The following is a 19,442-nucleotide window of genomic DNA, read 5'->3' on the forward strand; positions in this document are numbered from 1 at the left end:
GATTTTCCCACTAACGATAGTCAAAAGGCAAAATAGTCATTGACTTTGACCAAAAAGTCAACGTTTTGTATTTTTATGATTTTTTTCGTGTTGACTAATTTTGACCTCCCGAGCATGAATCCGCATTCATTTTCTCAAAATTCAAATCACATTTGAATATAAGGTCGGTCAAAGTTTGACTTTTCAAAGTCAAAAGTCAACTCTTTGACTTTTTACATCTTTGACCATTTCCATTATTTCCGAGCTTCCAAATATGAACTTATTCATATTATTGATATTTAAATCAAATTTAAATATTAAATATGTATCTCTAAACTGAAAACCCGATCGCTACATCACATATAGTTGTCGGTTTCTCTCCTTCACTTAATTCGAACAATTTGAATTATTCTATCATACTGTTCTATGTTTATTCCATATGAGCTAGTAGGGGAACCTAATGGACCTATAGATCATGGGCTCTAACGATTCGCGATTAGCTAGCTAAACTCTTTAGACGAAGCTAATCAACATTCGTTAACTAACGGGTCATTCCACTAGAGTCCCGTAGTTGCACTCCCCTCACTATAGATATATTTGTGTCCATTTGATATAACCATGATTAGTAAGCTAATCCTTCACAGGTTGTTCGTAATCTCGGCTAGGTCATAAAAATCGTTTTACCCTCGAAACTACATCTTATTCCTTAAGTTCCACTGATCCTCTAATGAACAATTGGTTTAAAGTCCAACGTATAAACCAAATCCTCTCGGGCCAAGGAGAGGGTGGGGACCCTTGTTCAAGACCTGGATTCAGTACTAAAGGGTACAACCTATCTACTATCCCTATAACGGATAGGAGTGAATTTTGTCTTGCACCCTATGTTCCCAGCTATCCACCTGATCTTACCCCTGAAATGGGAGGCTTATTGGGCCAGCAATATTGAGTTGCCATCACCTATGCAGATCTAAGGATAATTTCGAGTGAACAGGAATTCAGAGTTAGCTCAGGATTAAGATTAAGTTACCTAGGTCATCAATTAACAAATAATCCGATTTAACATAAAACGACATTTAGAACGTAAAATGTGACTATTTCATGGTTTGGTCTTATGTAAACTCTTTACATAGGATGCCCCCACTCACATATATCTATATGAACGATTCAGGATCACATCGTTTGTACTAACTACAAAGTGGGTTGCATCCATAGTGTCCCAAGAATAAGATGCCCAACCTTATTCATATACTATAGACCATTTTGGCTATATGTTTGAACTTGATCCACATTTATGTCACTATATAAAGTTCAAACTACATTAAATAGCCCCAGGACCTTAGTTTATTAGATTCAAGATTACAAATTCAATAACAACTTTATTGAAAAACAAAACAGAATATGTTTATTAATTTACAAACTACGAGTTTTATGACATAAAATCCAACAGATGTGTTATGCTTATTAAAACTTTTATGCGATACTACTTGTAGATGTATGCGTTATTAATGAAATTCTTGTAGTATGTTATGCGTTGTCACAAGTTTCCTTGCATTGAAACGAAGTATAATTCCACCGCAAGTTTCTCGGAGTGATCTGAGGTCGAACACAGGGATTGCGTAGTCAATGCGTTACGTTCGTGATATATGCGACCGAGGGTTTTTCAATTAATAAAAAGTGTGTGTGTACAGGTATCTAAAATTGCGGTAAAGTAAAGTTGCAATAATAAAATGAAAGTGCATAAAAGTAAACCTAAGCTATTATGATATAAGATACAGGATACTGATACATGATATTGAGTTTGAGACTGATTGTGAAGATTATACAAAGGGTCGTGTTATGCGGTGGCAAGTCTTTATGTATGAAACAGAAACAGAAAGGGTAATTAATATAAACATCGCAAGTTTATTAATTGCGTTAAATATATAACTACGGTTCTGCTTTCCCTTGGCGTAAACCTCTCGGTGATCAGCCGCGTTCCCACATCTCTATGGTGAAACAGGGATGAACGTAATGAACGCAAGGCTGCTTCCATATTTGGAAGTACTTCTCGTTTTATTTAACGCATTCTTCCAACCTTCTCTCGAAAGGAGGAATGGCATCTTCACTTCTACTCTCACAGGTGAAGATGCCGTCTAGCATGCTTTAGCTAAACATATGTATTTCCTTAACCCAGATTAATGTACTTGTTAGATTCATGCTAATTACCAAGGGATTAAGAAAACATCATGGAGAAAGCAATTAATGGAGGAACGGAAATAGACAGAATGATGGAGATGAAAATGATCATGACATTTAATATTAATATTTAGCATCTGATACATGGTGTGAATGATAGAGATTAAAAGATGAATACAATTGACGATAAAGAGATATAAACAAATACAGAAAAGTCCCAACGTCTGGACAAAGATCTGGATGGTGGATTTCTTCCCGGCGGATGGAGTGGATGAAGAGAAGACCTTCCCTCTCAGGCTTGCTCGTCCGATAGAAGTGACCTTGGTATAAAGCTTCAATGACGGGGATTGAAAGGATTTGTCCTGAGACTCAGCTCTCGGCCTTGTCTCTTAAATCTTCCTGGATCTTCTCTGACCAGGCTCTTCAGACAAGTCTCTCTTTCTCAATATACAAATATCAAAATATGCCTGTATCAAGTATATCTTCCAATAGAATTTCAGAGGCTATTTATAGGCTCAGCTTTGACTCTCTGTAGTGTGGACCCCACTTTATTGTTATGGTAATTCCGAAAATGGTGGAGTTAATATGATGCGCCGAATATTTGTCATCGAAAAGCAGAATGTACTTGTGATCGTTATCGGCTGTCAACTTAATTCGGATTCGACTGTCATCAGCTTTCTGTCCCATCCTGATTAATTAGCCTTTTACCCAGATGCACCCACCATGTTGTGCTGACCAAGTTGCGGCAATCCTTCTCGGGCGAATGTTTACGAACACAATCATCGCAATGCCTTGCGGTGAAGTTGCGCTCAACCAATGATTTTCTATGATCACAATTTTTGCATTGCGTCAACGCATATTCTACATAAAAAACACTAAAATCAACTATTCCTATGCGAGAATGCATGCAACCGCAATATTATGAAATTGATGCTTGATGGACGCAATTTAATATGTTTTATCAACGCAATCCAACATTGTTTAAGAACTTAGCACTATGATAATGTGCATTTCTGCCCGTTATCACCGTTCCAATTTCCGACATATTAACAAAGAGAAGAATGGTGATTTCTATCAAAAGAGGAGCATTCTCAATGGGATATTCTCTGGTTATTTATTTTTCTCTACTTGATGCTATGAATTGTGTATCAAATATGTTTTTGAGAACCATGAGTGGCTAGACTCTTTGTTTTAGGGTGTTGTTGGATTTGCATATGGAGTTGAACTAATACTTAGGAATTTTATTAAATTTTATAAATCTTTGTCTTTTAATGCTAATGATCTTAATTTATGTTGATTGGCCACACTACTATAAAAATTGGATTACTTGACGTTTTTCCAATGTCAAGTAGAGGGTATACTTGACGCTAATAAAAGTGTCGTCTACTCGACTGTCAAGTATAATGTCATAACTTGATACTGTAAAAACGTCAAGAGAAATAATTCTTGACACAATTTTCGTGTCAAAAAATATAATACACTTGACACTAATGACATGTCAAGTGTATTAATTTTTGACATTTATTATTGTTATTACAATTGAAATTTTTTATTTGTCAAATATATTTTTATCTTGACACGAAATAATGGTCAGGTAATCTAATTCTTGAAACATTTCCAATGTCATCTATGCTTTTTTTTTTCCAAATTAAACATTCAAATTTAATTTTCATTTCTCATTTCCTGCATTACATTTGTTCCAGTAAGAAAATTCCATCAACTAAATAATTGCACATATATTTCAAGTCTGCATATCAACCCAATACATCCAACGTAACAATTGAGAATACTAAAATTAACAATTCCATTCTTCTATTACTTATGTCTACATGAACGGTTCCAAAATTTACAAAACGAATTGTGCAACAGTACGATAATTCCAAAAATTTATATTACTCTATCAACCCACCCCAATATATGATAATTCCACAATTGTAAGACAAAACTATATGTTCTATGTATTCCAAAAATCACAAGACTAAAATTCTATCCTCCACCACACATTTCTTTGAAGTATATAACCTATAATGGTTGAACAAAACAGTTACACAAAAAACGTTTTGGGCATTCCCATGTAGCCACATACACAATTTATAGGAAGTCCATCAGATATAGCGACCTAAATATTTAGCCCATTTCACGCGTACTTCCTCCAATTCAAGTTGCGAGTACGAGCTCTTCGTATCAATCTATAAAACATAGAAAGTGAGATATACATATTTATTTACTATTTACATTATCTATAATGTTACAATATATATAAGTAGTTTAAAGACATACCACATCTGTTATAATATTCTTCTCTTTAGTCACAATTTCTCGCATATATCTCATAACATAATACCCATATTCGACAGTTCCCACTTGAAAAGGACACTACTATACAAAGCCAATAATTAATACACATATCATACAGATGCATTAAATAAACATCATTCTATTAATTTTTTCAATGCTCTTATATTTACCTTTACTGTTTTCCAAAATGTGTTTTTTCGAGTCCTTTGCAAATTTTTTTGAGACTGGAAAATGGTCATTGCCCTACATTTGTCAAAGAATATAGTATAATATTCATAATGAAATAAACTTTACACCAAAAAAAAAACTCAAGCAAAGTTAGCTTACATATTTGTTATGTATTTGATATCTTCTCGTGAACTTGTTCTCAATGAGTCAAGATAGTACACCACATCATCATACGCATTGATAACAATTAACGACTAATGATCACTAAATAAAATACATAACTAATTAGTATGGAACATGAAGGTAGCTCATTACATTAAGGTAGAACAGAGTACAAAAAGCTTTCAAGTACAATGATCCCAACACAATTTTACATTGAAACACAACAGGAAAAGGTAGAACATGAGTATATGGTTCTGAACATGAGTAAAACTAATTATACTTACCTGGGAATATAAGGATCAATAACTAATTGACCGTGTTCAGAAGCCATTAATCTACCACTTAGGTTCTGAGCTCTAACTTCTCAAGTATTTTGTCCTATGGATATAAGAGATGGATCTACAAAAATATACTTTGACCCTTTATTTGAATCAACAATGAACTAGTGTAGGTACCTACGATAATAGATCGAATATATTAACTTACTACTAATTAATAAAGTGATAATATATCATAAACAAATAACATTTACTTATGCGATATAAGCCACCATGGATAAAGTCTTCACTTTTTGCATGCTACAAAACTCTATCACATCTTCTTGCATCGGACAACACCACCGGTAGCGGACGACCCACCAGACGACACCACCGGCAGTGGACCTCAGCGGCAGAAAACAACACCACCGGCAACAGATCTTAGTGAGAGTAGACGACCGACCAGCCGACACCACCGACAACGGATCTCAGCAACAGCGGACGACCCACCGGACGACACCACCGCCAGTGGATCTCAGCGGCAGCAGACGACCATGGACGGCAACACTGATGGACTAGAGAAATGCAGGCGATAGAAACTAGAGAAATGCGGACGACCAAGGGTTTGGGGTAGGAGAGAAATGGAGAAAATGAAATTATAAATTTAGGGCTTTCCATTAAAGTAAGAAAAAAAATATTATTAGGTAATTTTTTTTATATTTTACTTGATACGAAAAAAATGTCAAGTAAGAGCTTCTTATATTTGACACGTGAAACGTGTCACGTAAGACCTTATATTACTTGACACGAAAATCGTTTCAAGTAAAGGTTCGCGTGAAAATATCTGAAATATTCAGTCAATCTCCGCTTTTTTAACCCTTTTATTTGACATTTTTTTGTCCAAAATCATATACTTGACTTTTTTTCCACAGAAACGTCAAGTAATTAAAAACTATAAATGTCAAGTAATGTAGATTTTGTAGTAGTAATAGAATGCTAATAATAAATAAATAAAGGAAATAACAATGACAAAAGACTTACACCAGTGGCTCTGAATGATGTGTTGCCAACATTAGGTTCTTGAGATTCCCATCGAGTAATTCTTGGCCCATCACTTTTTATTCTTCTTGAAAATCCAATAGTAGGGTTGGGTACTCTTGGTATCACCTCAAAAGCCCAATAAACCAAGCCAAGTGGAAATCCTTGGAGGAAAATTGAAGATGGTTTGATGAGAACACCCTTCTTAAAAAGTTCTATAGAAGTTCAAAAGGCACCCTCCCCCATGGATAAGGTCTAAATTTTTTTTCATCATCCAACATCTTTAGATGCTTCAAGGAACTAGGATGTTCTTGAAAAAATACAAGTTGGCAAGAATGACTTTTAAATCAATGGGTATATTGGCATCATGAATGTAACAAATTAAAGATAGGTTAAAGCTCTATCCTTACAATTTTCATATTTGTCATGAAGAAGAAGTTCCTAAATGTGTTGTCCATCGATTCTTTTTCACTATAAAAACCATTTATAGGGTAGTCATCACAATTCAAACTTGACATTAAACAAAATTCTTTTAGGCCAAATTCTAAAATGTGTCCTTCTATATTAAAGGTCGAGATGTTTTATTTTTTAGTCGTGCAATGCCTTCTAATCAGATGTGATATGAGTTGGATGGGCACCCTTTTCATTTTCATGCCTAAGAAGTTGATAATGGGAAAAAATGCACGTTATCATAGTGCTAAGTTCTTAAACAATCTTGGATTACGTTGATGAAATATGTTAAATTGCGTCCATTAAGCATAAATTCTATAATATTGCAGTCGCATGCGTTTAACGCATTAGAACAGTTGATCTTTGTATTTTTGGGCAGAATATGTGTTAACGCATTGCGAGATTGCAATCATAGGAAATCATTGGTCGATCGCAACTTCACCGCAAAGCTTTGCGTTGATCGTGCTCGCAAACATTCGCTCGAGAAGGATCGCCGCAACTTGGTCGGCGCAACATGGTGGGTGCATCCGGGTGAAAGGATAATTAAGAGCGATGGGGCAGAAAGCTGATGACAGTCGAATCCAAATTAAGTTGACAGCCGATAACGATCACAAAGTAATTCAGCTTTATCGATGACAATTATTTGGCACATCAGTCAGGAATTAAAGTTGTCCCATTTATACAACCAGGAGAGAGAAGTCGCCTTTCAACATGGATGTTCTATAAATACCAAGGGAATTCTTCAGAGAAGGGGTTAACCAGTTGATCAGTTTGCATGTCTTTGTTCTTAGTTTTCTTTCATTTTAAGGCGGACGCGAGGGAGAAAGTTGTGCCGTTAGATTGTTCCAGTAAGCTTAGGAGAGTGTCGGAAGCTCCAAGGACAGAGAGAGGGCCGACGCCTGTGGAAGCGGGATCATCTTTAGATCAAAATAGAGATTTCAGTATAAAAATCCTCGGTCAGCAAGGAATTGCTACCAGGCTCTCTACCTTTAACTTCCATTGACATTTTGTATTCAACTCATTTATAAGAATGGATTTTTTTTCTCTATATCTGTTCACTCTCTGTTATTCATGCATGAGTAGCTAAATTAGTTGAATGGGTTGAGAAGCATTTAGCTAGCACAACTAGGGAATCTTCATTCTTTGTGATTATCTTGTTTATGTATCCTTCATTCGTCCATTAGAGATACTCGGGAGGGTAGTTTAAGGACAAGATCTAGACTTGAGAAGGTCAGGTTAGAATCTAGACTCGGAAAAGCCAAATTAGAATGCATAAACGAGAGATAGGCACTTAGGAATGGTACTATTTGTTATCGACGCATCGCATGCATCCTAGAGATAGGATATGATTGTATGCGGTCACCTTGCTTTCATGCATTTTGCATCATCGCATAGGACAAGAGTAGAGACTTAGGGATAAGCTCTATGGACACTTTTGCATTCAACACATGCGTCCTAGACTTAGGAGCATCGCATTTACATTAGAAAATGACTTGATGTGCATGGTTGTAACAAATAAAGTTGTATTAATAACTTGAATTTCTACAAGTTATCAACATCTGTCATCAGCTTTTTGTCCCATCACTCTTAATTATCCTTTCACCCAAATGCGGCCACCATGTTGCGCTGACCAAGTTACGACGATCCTTCTCGGGCGAATGTGTGTGAGCACGATCAACGCAAAGCCTTGCAGTGAAGTTGCGCTCGACCAATGAATTCCTATGATTGCAATCTTTGCATTGCATTAACACATATTCTGCACAAAAATATAAAAATCAACTGCTCTAATGCGTTGGATGTATGCAACCGCAATATTATAGAATTTATGCTTATTGGACACAATTTAACATATTTCATCAATGCAATCCAACATTGTCTAAGAACTTAGCACTATGATAACGTGCATTTCTGCCCGTTATCACTTGCCCAATGTACAGTCTTCCTATGGAGGAAGGAATGGTAAAACTCCCAGGATCGCTCATTTTTGGTGGAATTATGGATTTTGAACTTTGCGTTAATGCCACTACAAGTCCCTGTGTTCGATCTCGGATTACCCGAGAAACTTGCATTCACGTTATACTTGGCATGAGCACAAGAAAACTTGTGGCAGGACGCATGGTCATCACATACATTCATTAACGCATTATCAGTCCAACGCATGACAATCGACGCATGACTATCAACACATATCTTTGGAACATACATCGCATACCGCGTCCACAGGATTTTGGTTGTCGAGTAAAATTTTCCTTAAATAATTTGAAGAATTCAAATTATTCCAAAATCATTTATCTCTTGTTTTATCCTTAGTGAGCTAGCAAGAGGACGTCATGGACCTACAGATTAGAAGCTTCAATGATGTGAAATTAATTAATTAAACTTTTTAATTAAATTAATCAACATTCATTAACTGTCGGTTACTTCACTAAAGACCGACAGCTGCATTCTTTACACTATAGATATTTTTTCGTGTCCATGGATATAACCAATCAACAGTAAGTTGACCCTTCACGAATTGCTTGAAACTACAGTTGGGTCAAATTACCATTTTATCCCTTTAATTACATCTAACTTATTTTATACCATCGACCCCTCTAATGAACAATTAGTTTTAGTCCAACTATAAACTAAACCTTTCTCTGGCTAGTGAGAAGCTAAGGTGCCTCATTGTTCAAGAACGGAAATCAGTCCTTAAAGGAGCAATTCATTTACTTACCTTCAAGAGAGGAAAGAGTGAATTTTATCTTGTGTAGTTTTGTTCCCAACTCCCTACTTTGACTAATCCCCAAAATGGTAGGCTTTTCGAGTCGATGAATCTGGCCACTCTTACCAATACAAATCGAAGGGTTGCTCTCATAGAGAGAAGTTCCCAACTCACTCAGAATTAAGGTCAAGTCACTTATGGTAATCCTAGTGAAATGTTAACCTCTTTAAGAAACGAAATTAAAAAGAGAGACTAAATCATTTCGCGGTTTGGTCTTATACAAACTTTTTGTATAGGATACTTCTACTCACATGTCTCCACATGAATGATTAGGATCAAATCATTTGTAACACTTTACAACTATTGTAACAATTACAAAGTAGCTCGTATCGATAGTGTCATTAGGATAAGGCACCCAACCTTATCCATATACTACAAACCATTTAGGTTATTACTTAAACTTGATCCACACATACATGTTTAAGTTACATAAGCCTTGGCTTTTAGTTTATTAGATTAAGTTAATGCACAAATAAAATAACTCTAATTTTATTAATAAAAAATTGTTTATACAAGTGTACAAACTATGAGAACCATGAGATTTAGGACACCAATCCCAGCAAAGAGTACCAAAAACAGGGAAATCTACTCAATACCTAAGCTAGAAAACGATTACCTTAGCCCATAATCAACATGCTGATCAATATGGTGAGTTTTGATGCATGTACTAGACAGAAAGAAGAAAAGAATAGAGAGAGATCGACTTCCAATCACAGAGAGTATCTAACTATATGGTTAAAATTAGTATTTATAAAATCGGCGCAGCATCGTTGTGCTCTAAGGCAGCATCGTGGCACTATGCGCTTTTCACGAATATTGCCTACACATCATCGTGGGCAAAACTTGTCATTTTGGCCGTCTTTTTCCCAATTGATGCAATTAAGCTCTATTTTGTCCTATTTTAGCTCCATTTCATCACTAACGCCCTGTTCTACCCCTTAGGTGCTCGAAGCCTAGAAAATAGCCAAAAAAACTTGAATAATCCAAGAACAATCCTAAATTAAGTGGAGCAAGCTAACACATTTTCAGTGCTATCAAACGGATTCAGGATGCACGTATCACATGACTTACAATCAAGATCTTTTATGATCGACTTTCAAAAAAATGATGGGAAAAAAAGATTTGCTTGGTGATAATGGTACATATAATGTAAAAGGAATTGGATCAGTTCGAACAACAACACATGATGGGCTGATCAAATGCTTACAGATTTAAGATATGTTCCATAACTCAACAAATTCTAATTTCTCTTAGAGAACTAGATACTACGGGTTATTCTTATAAACCTGAGAAGGGATTTCTGAAGGTTACCAAGGATTCTTTAGTTAAACTAAAAGGAACCTTGAGGAATGTCTTATATGTGTTGGAGGGTATTGCAGTTTCAGGTAGTGTTGTTATTGCAACTGGTAAAAGGCTGGTACGTCTATGTTGTGGCATAAAAGGCTAGCTCATGTGAGTGAAAGAGGTCTACAAGCTATTTCACAACAAGGCTTACTTGGAGATGTGAAAGACATTGAGCTCCCATTTTGTGAACATTGCATAATGGGAAAGTCTACTAGAGTGAAGTTTGGGAAAAGGAAGCATACTATCAATGGTATTTTAGATTATGTTCATTCAGATTTCTAGGGTTCTACTAAGGTATCTTCTATGGGAGGTTCAAGATAATTGATATGTACACAAAATGTGCATTATTTGCCTTAGATTAAGGATGGTTTTTAATGTGTTTTTATCAAATTTGACGTGTTTGCTAGTGATTTCTAAAATTTATGATTGAGAAGTGAATTATACTCAAAATAAGCCAAAAATGATCAAACTAGGTTTAATGAAATCAAAACCGACCAGTGGACCAAAGGAAGTGAAGAAAAGAGAGGAAAAATGCCAAGGAAGTTAAAGGGCAGGGTATAAGGTAGTAGTTATGCTAATTGGAGCATAGCAATGTTGGTAGTTTTCAACGCTATGACGCATGACGGAGTGTGATCATGCGCATCTGAGGGAACGTCTGTTGGAGTAGCGACGCTCAACCCTTTACGCTGCAATGCAATAGCCATGCTTGAGGAGACAACATAGCTACTACAAGAAGCGTAGCGTCACACTGTAGCAAAATCAAACGAGCATAGTTATGTTGTGTTTGAGTGTAGCAATGCTGGCTTTCCATATTTTAAAAATCTACTAATTTTGACAAGGATTTTATTCCAAATTTCTCATCCTCTAGATATTTGGGAGTCTCTAAACTGTAAACCCTAAATTGTAAATCCTAAACCCTAAATCTTAAACCCTAAATCCTATACCCTAAACTCTAAACCCTAGTCCCTAAATCCTATACCCTAAACTCTAAACCCTAATCCCTAATTTTCAGACCTAAATAGTGCGTTTTTGCCAAAGAGAAGAGTGTGAAGAACTATTGTGGTGTCCGTTTGGAGCTCGATTTTATGAAGTGGAAATGTGAGTGATATGCTGTAACATCCCACACCTTTTTATTTATTTATTAATAATGTAAAACTTTTCCTTTTTCAGTAATTGTCCTTAGTTGAAGGGCATGTTTGGAATTTTTAATTTAAAGTATAAGTGCGAGGATTTAAGTGTTGTCATGGAAATTACTAAAAAATTATTCGATTTTCAAATTCAATTTGAAAAGTTATGGCAGGAATTAATTATTTTTGGAAAAAGGAAAGGAATTAAATAGTATAAAGTGGGTTAAGGAAATGATTTAATTAGAGTTATACTATTTTCCTTTATTATTATTATTATTATTAGTTTTTTTTAAAAAAAATAAAAATAAAAAGGGCACCCCCCCAATCTCCTTCATGTGTCTCTCTCGCTCGAGCGCCCGCTCCTCACAACCCAGACTCATCCTCCTCTTCAGATCCGGCAGGCGCACCCTCCTCCCCAAATCCAGTAGGCGAACCCTCCTCACCAAATCCGGCAGACGTGCCGTTGCCCACCACTCGAGCCAAACCTGTCGTCGACCATCACAGCTCCCTCACTTTCTCCCTTCACCGCACAAGCCACCGGACCTGCGTGCCGCCGGTTGCACCACTGGATCTTGCCCAGTCGGTCTGAATCGCCGCCGCCGCTCTAACCTCTAACTATCGTACTCCGTCGCTGCCTCCCATCAGCTTGAGCCGCTGTCGCCTCTAGTCGGTTCCTCCATCGTCTATCGCCGCGCTGCCTATCTTCTGTTGTGTGGTCTTCGTCGGACTCTTAGATTTTGGTAAGATCTATTTTGTGGTTAGGTTTCTTGAAAGATTTTGGATGCCCACTAAGTTGGATTAAAGATTAAATTAGTCGCATTATCTTGATTTTAGATTTTAGCTTGGGAAATTATAGCAGCAACTGTCCAGCGGATTCACGATCATTCGACAAGAGTTTTGGTAAGAGTTATGGTCCTTATTGTTGGTTTGTGGGCACGCTTTGATTACTGAATTAAGTTGACTTAACCCTTGTATCTTTAAGGTTCCAAGCTGTCCTCCATTGGGAGTTAAAATCTGTTGGAAAATCAAGTTCCTTGGGTAAGTTTTTGGGGTGTTGTGGTTTTGAATCTGAGGTGTGGCAATTATTATTGGACTGAAATTTTATGGTTGTATTCGTATGGTAGGGTCGTTTCTTCAAATCGCGGTCATCGTTTCGTTATCGGAGTTTATCTGTGGAATTTCGATTAAGGTAAGTAATCTTACCATTGGAACTGCCCACGGGCCAAGTTTTATTTATATGCTCGCATGATAAGTGTATGTTATGGTAAATATTAGCATGTTGACTGATAGTATGACCTGAATCAAGTATGTTCTGGCACGGGTTCTGTTTTGTTTAAAGATACACCTAGGCACTTGATCGTTAGTATATGATGGTATGTGTTTTCATATGTTGATATCTGATCTACTAGTGTTGAGGCATACTTGCATGCTGTGGGATTATGATGTAAGGTATACATGAATGTAGTATGATATGTTGTCAATAATCATGTGTATGTGATGGAGCCATGGTATCAAGGGTTTTCCTGTATGTTCTAGAATTGTACAATGTTGATTCTTAGAACATTGAGACTGTGTGACTATCCTCATTGATTAGTTAGACGCTCACCAGTTTTTGTTTCCTTCGGGATTCACCAGTTTGTGCTTCCTTCGGGATTCACCAGTTTTGTGTTCCTTTCATGGTTCACCAGTTTTGTGGGCATACTTAACTATAATAGGATAGGGCTCAGTCTCTCGTTTATTCCATTTGTTTATGTGTCGTAGGTGGGTAACTAAAGAACACATATGCCTAGCCTGACCCCAGTGGTGGGATTACTTACTAGGTATTTCATGCTCATTCTTTCTTATGTTGATGTTTCAGGTAAGGGTAGAGATGCACCAGCGATGGCGCAGCGAAATTCGTGATTGTGCCACTGGGACTAGTTTTTACACTTCTGCATCATGACCTTTAGAGTCCTTATTTTTTTCCTTAATGTTTAGTTTTACTGTCTTAAACTTATTATTACGGATTATTTCTTTTATATACTTTTAATAGTCTTTACGTATTATGGGTACCCTATTATTGTTTTAACAATTGCATTTAATAAATTTCTTTTGAACTTCTCTTGTTTAATTAACATTTATTTCAACATAATTGAGCGTCGTTTTAAATTTTATGCATGCATTTATTTTAGTAATGATCTAACCTAAGTCCTAGGGGGTCAGGTCGTTACATATGCAATGGTGAAATTGCATTGTGCATTCAAGTTTCCTCAGCAGAATCCAAGTGTAAATTCCACTGAGTTTTCTGGTAAGTCCAGGGTCGAACACAGGGACTTGTGAAAACAGGTTGCGTTGGTAATTTTTATGAAAACTTTGCGGTGGCCAATTAAATAAATTGTTGGTTTGTTGTTGATTTCATTGATGAAAAATAAATTAAACTAATGCGGTGGATTTGAGAAAAGTCAGTTGTGTGATAGATGAACTAAGTATGTGTCAAACTATACGATCATGCTACCACCATGCACAACAAGTCAATTTCCAATGCAAATGCGATGCTCCTAAGTCTAGGACGCATGTGTTGAATGCAAAAGTATCCATAGAGCTTATCTTTAAGTCTCTACTCTTGTCCTATGCGATGATGCAAAATGCATAAAAGAAGGTGACCGCATATAATCATATCCTATCTCTAAGGTGCATGCGATGCGTTGATAACAAATAGTGTTTATTCCTAAGCTCCTATCTCTTGTTTATATGATCTAATCTGACTCTCCTGAGCCTAGATTCTAACCTGACCTTTCCAAGCCTAGATTCTATCCTTAGACTATCCTCCCGAGTATCTCTAATGGACAGATGAAGCATACATAATACAAGATAATCGCATAAAATGAAGATTCCCTAGTTTTGCTAGCTAAATGCTTCTTAACCCATTCAACTGATTTAGCTACTCATGCATAAATAACAGAGAGTGAACAGATATAGAGAAATAAATTCCATTTCGATAAATGAGTGGAGTACAAAATAACAATGGAAGTTAAAGGTAGAGAGCCTGGTAGCAATTCCTTGCTGACCGAGGCTTTTACACTGTAATATCTATTCGGTTTTAAAGATCTTCTCGTTTCCGCAGGCGTCGACCCTCTCTTTGTCCTTGAAGCTTTCGACGATCTCCCAAGATTACTGGAATGATCTGTCGACACAACCTCCTCTCTTGCGTTTGCCTTAAAATGAAAGAAAACTATGAACAAGGACGTATGAAACTTCGAACTAAAGAATGGTGAACTAGTGAACCCCTTTTCTGAAGGACGCATTCCTGAGAAACGCTAGCTAAAGATCTTCTCAACCCGTTCATCGCATGCTCATTGCATCTATCAATGCAACTGTCTTTTCTCAAATCCACCATCTTTATTTATTTCTTTTTCATCGACGCAAACAACAAATGCAACACCTTATTTATTTACCCGGTTACCACAAAGTCTTTATAAAAATTACCAACGCAATCTATTTTCACAAGTCCCTGTGTTTGACCCTGGACTTACTAGGAAACTTAGAGGAATTTACACTTGAATTCCGCTGGGGAAACTTGAGTGCACAATGCAATTCCATCAACGCATAGCATCCATATTTCCACTTCATAAGGAGATTGAGAGACTGCCAACAGCAACCACAATCCGACAAAGAAGAGATGGCAGAGCAGCCTGGAAATGGAGCACCAAATGATAATAATGTCATGGCGAATCCAATTCTGTTGGCAAACGATCGCAATAGAGCCATTAGGGACTATGCATTGCCAAACCTCTATGATTTCTCTCTGGGAATCATAAGGCCTGCCCTCGACGAAAGCAGATTCGAAATGAAACCGGTGATGCTGCAGATGATCCAAAATGCAGGTCCATTTGGGGGAAGGCGTGGCGAGGACCCGCATGCTTACCTCCGAAGTTTTATTGAAATCTGCAACACTTTTGTGTTCCCGAACATCTCTGATGAAGAAGTTCGACTAACGTTGTTCCCATTTTCTCTCTGTGATCAGGCTAGGAAATGGGCATATTCGCTCGAACCAGAAGAGATCACTTCCTGGGAGTAGGTAGTGGAGAAGTTTATGAAGAAGTATTTTCCACCTATCGAGAATGCAAGACGAAGGAAGCTTATTACTAATTTTGAACAAGACATGGACGAATCACTCAGTGATGCTTGGGCGAGGTTTAAAAGGTTGGTCCGGAATTGTCCACATAATGGGTTACCAGACTGCCTTCAAATGAGGATTTTCTATGATGGTTTGAATCCTACTTCGCTATTGTTTCATTACAAAACCAAATGACCAAAATGATGAACTTGATCCAAGGAATGGCGATCAACAGCCCAACACAATCAGACAAAACACCGCAAGGTGTGCGACTTGCGGTGATGGGCATGCGATGGAAGATTGCCCGCAAAATCCACAATCTGTATACTTTGTAAAGAATAATCCCTTTTCAACCACTTACAACCCGGGTGGAGAAACCACCCCAATTTTGCTTGGAAGAATCAACAACAAAATTTCCAACCTATGGCGCAAAAAGAAGGGCCACCAGGATTCTATCAACGCAACAACGATCAATAGAGCAACCAAGCAAGTAGCTCCAACAACCACCGCAATCCTCTTCTCTGGAGAGCTTATTGAAGCAATACATAGAGAAAAACAAGACAGTGCTTCAAAGTCAGGCTACGTCCATCCGCAACCTCGAATTGCAAATGGGACAAATTGCAAGTGAGCTGAAAAGTAGATCGCAAGGGGCACTGCCAAGTTCAACTGAACTTCCACGCAACCCGAGGGGATCAGGTAAAGAGAAATGTCAGGTTGTGACATTACGCAGTGGGAAAACTATGGAGGGAGAAAAGAAGGAGCTTAGTAAAACATCTTCCATTGCAGCTGAACCTGAGATTGCGGTAACGTAAGAAGAAGAAAGAGAAAATGAAGCAGTAGAACCTGAGGTTGCATTGACTTTGAAGCCAAATGAAACGGGAACCGTGAAAGTTTAGTTACCACCTTTCTCTCAGAGACTAAGGAAGAAGAAAAACGAAGAGGTACAGTACCAATGCTTCTTATCTATGTTAAAGCAATTACATGTTAATATTCCTTTTAGTGAAGCGATTGAGGAAATGCTTGCATATGCCATGTTTCTGAAGGATATGGTAACTAAGAAGAGGGGAGCTGGAAAATTTTCCACGATGGCATTAACGCAAAGTTTAAAATCAATTATCCCACCGAAGATGAGCGATTCTGGGAGCTTTACCATTACTTGCTCTATAGGAGGACTTTCTATTGGGCAAGCCCTGTGTGACTTGGGAGCCAACATAAATTTGATGCCTCTGTCAATTTTTAGACAATTAAATATGGGGCAACTTGTGCCCACATCAGTGACTCTCCAACTGGCCGACAGATCTCTGGTTCATCCAGAAGGAAGGTGAAAGATGTGCTGATAACAATTGACAAATTTATCCTGCCAGCTGACTTCATCATTTTAGACTATGAGGCCGACAAAGATGTGCCCATCATTTTGGAATAACCTTTTATATCAATGGGTCATGCTCAAATTGATGTGTATAAAGGAGAATCACTTTGAGTATCAAGGAACAGAAGCTCAATTTTAATATAATTCGTGTCATGAAGTTTCCGGATGAAGAAGACCTGCAAGATTCTGATGATGACCTGAATTTGATTGAAGAAAAGTCTAATGAAGAGTGTGAAGAAGAGGATGCCAACACATCCGTTGCTGCCTACAATGCAATCACAACAAAAAAAAACAAGGAAGAAGAAATGATCGCAAAGCAAGAAGTAGAGCCAACAAAAGAAAGATAAACAACGCAACCTTCCCTAGTGGAGCCACCAACACTTGAATTGAAGACCCTACCTACCCATCTAAAGTACGCATTTTTGGGGAAGAATGAAAAGCTGCCAGTTATTATCTCCTCTACGCTCAACGAAGATCAGAAGAATGTGTTGATGAGCATTCTCAGAAAACATGTGCGAGCAATTGGCAGACGCTCGCCGACATCAGAGGAATTAGCCCTACGTACTACATGCACCTCATTCGTCTTGAAGACGACCACAAAGCAATAATTGAACATCAACGCAGACTCAACCCTGCGATGAAGAAAGTCGTCAAGAAGGAAATTATCAAATGGTTGGATGCGAGCATTATCTATCCTATAGCAGATAGTACATGGGTCAGCCCCGTGCAATGTGTGCCAAAGAAGGGCGGAATGACGGTAGTCCCAAATGAGAACAACGAATTAATACTGCAAAAGACCATCACTAGATGGCGTATATGCATGGACTACCGCAAGTTGAATGCGGCCACAAAGAAAGATCATTTCCCTCTTCCATTCATCAATCAAATGCTAGACAGACTAGCAGGGAATGATTTTTACTACTTCTTGGATGGGTATGCCGGATACAATCAAATCATGATAGCTCCTGAAGATCAAGATAAGACCACTTTCACCTATCCATATGGGACGTTTGCTTTTCGCCGCACTATTATTGTCATCTCCTTCTCTTGGACCACGCCTTTGGCCTCTGCAATGTGCCAAGCACATTCCAAAGGTGCATGATGGCGATCTTTTCAGATTATCTCAAGGACTCTGTAGAAATATTTATGGATGACTTCTCCGTTTATGGGAACACTTATGAAGTCTACTTAGCCAACATGGAAAAGATTATGAAAAGATGTGAAGAGACGAATCTGGTGCTCAATTGAGAAAAATGTAATTTCATGGTTAAGGAGGGCAGAATGTTGGGACATAAGATTTCCAGGGATGGATTGGAGGTGGACAAAGTAAAGATTGAAGCAATTGAAAAACTTCCACCTCCAACCAGTGTGAAGGCTGTGCGAAGCTTCTTGGGGCTTGCTGGATTCTATAAATGATTTGTCAATGACTTTTCTAAGATAACACAACCATTGAGTGTGTTGTTAGAGGCGGACAGAAAATTTGAGTTTGACAACAATTGCCTCAACGCATTCAGAGTCTTGAAAGATGCGCTGATTACTGCACTCGTCTTGATTGCGCCAGACTGGACATTGCTTTTGAAATCATATGCAATGCAAGCGGGTATGCAATGGGAGCAGCTTTAGCGCAAAAGAGAAAAACAATTTTGCATCTCATCGCATATGCAAGTAAAACTTTAAACCCTACTCAAATAAATTATACCACCACAGAAAAAGAACTCCTGGCTGTGATTTTTACATTGGAAAAATTTCGGGCATATCTGTTGGGAACCAAGGTACTCATCCACACCAATCACTCGGTGATCAAATACTTAATGACAAAGAAGGACGTAAAGTTGAGGTTGATCAGATGGGTTCTCCTCCTCCAAGAATTTGATATCGAAATAATTGATTAGAAGGGGACAGAGAATCAAGTTGCAGATCACTTGTCCAGACTGGAAAATCCCGAGGTTGACCGCAATGAATCTGAGGTGAGTGTCGTATTCCCGAATGAGCAGCTGTTCCACATAGAAGAATTGTCTTGGTATGCGGACATCATTAATTATTTGGTTTGTGAGCAACTTCCTGAAGATTACACCTATCACCAATAGAAAAGGCTCAAGCACGAATATAAACATTATTATTGGGATGAGCCAAATCTGTATAAAAGAGGTGCAGACCAAGTTATTCGATTATGCGTACCGAATGCTACTCAACAACGCATATTGTCACAATGCCA

The 19,442-nt window shown here is 37.7% G+C and overlaps 1 long non-coding RNA gene and 1 other non-coding gene across 2 annotated transcripts; both read right to left on the reverse strand.

Annotated features, from left to right (window-relative positions):
- Positions 1-4,074: 4,074 nt before the first annotated feature.
- Positions 4,075-6,900, reverse strand: LOC150031753 (uncharacterized). The gene is made up of 4 exons (XR_016525491.1): positions 4,780-6,900; positions 4,623-4,695; positions 4,435-4,530; positions 4,075-4,343 (listed from the first exon to the last, which is right to left on the reverse strand). It is a non-coding gene; the product is annotated as an uncharacterized LOC150031753 (long non-coding RNA).
- Positions 6,901-15,867: 8,967 nt separating this feature from the next.
- On the reverse strand, positions 15,868-15,974 carry LOC120068641 (small nucleolar RNA R71). Its single transcript, XR_005479278.1, has one exon. It is a non-coding gene; the product is annotated as a small nucleolar RNA R71 (small nucleolar RNA).
- Positions 15,975-19,442: the final 3,468 nt, after the last annotated feature.

The sequence above is a fragment of the Benincasa hispida genome, chromosome 12 (assembly GCF_027475165.1).
Source record: "Benincasa hispida cultivar pf3 chromosome 12, pf3_genome.v1.1, whole genome shotgun sequence".
NCBI classification, from domain to species: domain Eukaryota; kingdom Viridiplantae; phylum Streptophyta; class Magnoliopsida; order Cucurbitales; family Cucurbitaceae; genus Benincasa; species Benincasa hispida.